Raw genomic sequence first — 3,009 nt, forward strand, 5'->3', positions numbered from 1 at the left:
AACAGCTTGGGACTAGCATTACGAATTTGCTAAATAAAGAACGAGGTCAGCGTTGCTCGGGTGCTTGAGAAGTGTCAGCAGGGATGAGTGACTGAGGAATATTAAGTACAAGAACCTGAGGGAAAGTTGTGCTCAGGAAGCTCTAGTCCCTGGTCCACTTTCAATGACAGTCAATTATACAGGTCTGATCAGAAGCTGCCGCTTTTGACTTGAGAGTTGGGGGCTGACACTGAGGAGAAATAATTGTCCTGAGAGCAAGGCACTGGCAAGAAAGGGACATATTAGTTGACTGCATCCCCTAACTACTCACGGAGGCCCAAAGAAAATGGATTTAAACACATTGCTATTGATGGCTTATAAGAGAAAAAAAAAAAAAGTAACAGAAAACCAAAGTAAAGAGTCAAGAAAGAGAAGGAGGAGGAAGTGGAAGAGGTGGAGAGGATGTGGAAGGACCTTCTGGAGGACACCAACTGTAGATTCCCAGTCTTAGCCCTCATAACGACTTCATGTGTTTACTGATTCCTCCTAACTACGTGTCAGGTGACTTTCTAGAATGGAAACAGCCCAATGTCACTCACACAAACTGGGATGCATCCAGTCAATCGAAGAGTACTTAGCAATTAACGAGCCAGTTAGGAGTGTACAAACTCGGACAGACAAGTTGTGCTTGTTGTGCTGAATGAAGGAAGAGAGTCCCAGAAGACTGAAATGGCTCCTTTGGTTCAAAAATTTCAGGAAGACACACAACTATGATGGCAAAAATAGACCAGATGTTGCCAGAGGTAGGAGTGTGGAGGGTGTGGCCATAAAGGAGTATTTGATAAAACTGTAGTATTTCCACTGTAGTAGAGATCACACAGATTCACAGTGAGGGGTAGTGGTACTCACCTATAATCCTAGCTACTCTGAGGATGAGGCAGGAGGTGTCTCTTAAGCCTATAAGTTTGAGGCTAGCCTAGGCAACATAGTGAGTTCCTGTCTCAAAACCTGAAACAAACCTATACATATATTAAACATATAAAACTGTATACTCTCAATAATATTAGGATGAACAAAATAAGTTTTATCCATCATAAAAATTCAAATATATACAAACATAAAATATGTGTGATGGTCTGGTGCGCGAGCGCGCTAGCGGTCGGCGGCATTGCTGGCGGGAGAGACTGAAATGCCGATGTCTCAGGAGCGATGCAGAGAGAAATCATCACCCTACAGTTGGGCCAGTGTGGCTATCAGATTGGGTTCGAGTTCTGAAAACAGCTGTGTGCTGAGCATGGCATCAGTCCCAAGGGCATCGTAGAAGAGTTCGCCACGGAGGGCGCTGACCGGAAGGACGTCTTTTTCTACCAGGCAGATGATGAGCATTACATCCCCCGGGCTGTGCTGCTGGACCTGGAGCCTCGGGTGATCCATTCCATCCTCAACTCCTCCTATGCCAAGCTCTACAACCCAGAGAACATCTACCTGTGGGAGCATGGTGGAGGAGCTGGCAACAACTGGGCTAGCGGATTCTCCCAGGGAGAAAAAAAATCCACGAGGACATTTTTGACATCACAGATCGGGAGGCAGACGGCAGTGACAGTCTAGAGGGATTTGTGCTGTGTCACTCCATTGCTTGGGCTCCTACCTCCTGGAATGGCTAAATGACAGGTACCCAAAAAAACTAGTGCAGACATACTCTGTGTTCCCCAACCAGGATGAGATGAGTGACGTGGTGGACCAACCCTACAACTCCCTCCTCACACCAAAGAGGCTGACCCAGAACGCGGACTGTGTGGTGGTGCTGGACAACACAGCCCTGAACCTGATAGCCACAGACCGCCTGCACATCCAGAACCCATCCTTCTCCCAGATCAACCAGCTGGTGTCCACCATCATGTCAGCCAGCACCACCACCCTGCGCTACCCTGGATACATGAACAATGACCTCATCGGCCTCATCGCCTCGCTCATTCCCACCCCTCGGCTCCACTTCCTCATGACTGGCTATACACCCCTCACCATGGACCAGTCAGTGGCCAGTGTGAGGAAGACAACGGTCCTGGATGCCATGAGGCGCCTGCTACAGCCCAAGAACGTGATGGTGTCCACAGGCCGGAATCGTCAGACTAACCACTGCTACATCGCCATCCTCAACATCATCCAGGGAGAGGTGGACCCCACCCAGGTCCACAAGAGCCTGCAGAGGATCCGGGAAAGGAAACTGGCCAACTTCATCCCCTGGGGTCCAGCCAGCATCCAGGTGGCCCTGTCAAGGAAGTCTCCCTACCTGCCCTCAGCCCACCGGGTCAGTGGGCTCATGATGGCCAACCACACCAGTATCTCCTCGATTTTTGAACAGACCTGTCGCCAGTTTGACAAGCTGCGGAAACGGGAGGCCTTCATGGAACAGTTCCGCAAGGAGGACATCTTCAAGGACAATTTTGACAAGATGGACACCTCCAGGGAGATTGTGCAGCGGCTGATTGACGAGTACCATGCGGCCACACGGCCAGACTACATCTCCTGAGGCACCCAGGAGCAGTGAGTCGCCGAGGACAGGGACCCTCATCTGCCTTACTGGTTAGCCCAGGCCCTGCCTGGCTGATTACCCCTCAGAGCACAGATCAGGGACCTCACAAATCACTCGCATACACATGCACTGTCTGTTGGCTTGGGGGTGGGTTTACTTCTTCTCTGAGAGTATTTATCTTTAATAAAGCACTGGATGTAAATCGAAAAAAAAAATATGTGTGATGTGATTCCTCATTATGCTTCATTCAGTTCCTAGGTTACCCCAGAAATGCCCCAGGAAAAGGTTGGGGTAGAGGTGAGGGAACCAAATAAAACTTCCTGTTTCCCTTAAACTAGAAATCTCCACTCTCATTTGTATTTCATAATTACTTTTAGAAAATAATTCACTTGTAAAAAACTGAAGCTTGAGCCACTGATGTAATGAAGCTGATGGTGTAATGTGCAAGTACAAAATTAGTACTCACTGAGAGCTCACTGGCTGCTAGGCACTGTTCA

At 48.7% G+C, this 3,009-nt stretch overlaps 1 pseudogene; it reads left to right on the plus strand.

The window, feature by feature from the left end:
* The first annotated feature begins 1,188 nt into the window (after window positions 1-1,188).
* On the plus strand, window positions 1,189-2,527 carry LOC110332265 (annotated as a pseudogene).
* The last annotated feature ends 482 nt before the right edge of the window (window positions 2,528-3,009 follow it).

This window comes from Mus pahari, chromosome 14, assembly GCF_900095145.1.
Source record: "Mus pahari chromosome 14, PAHARI_EIJ_v1.1, whole genome shotgun sequence".
Lineage (NCBI taxonomy): Eukaryota > Metazoa > Chordata > Mammalia > Rodentia > Muridae > Mus > Mus pahari.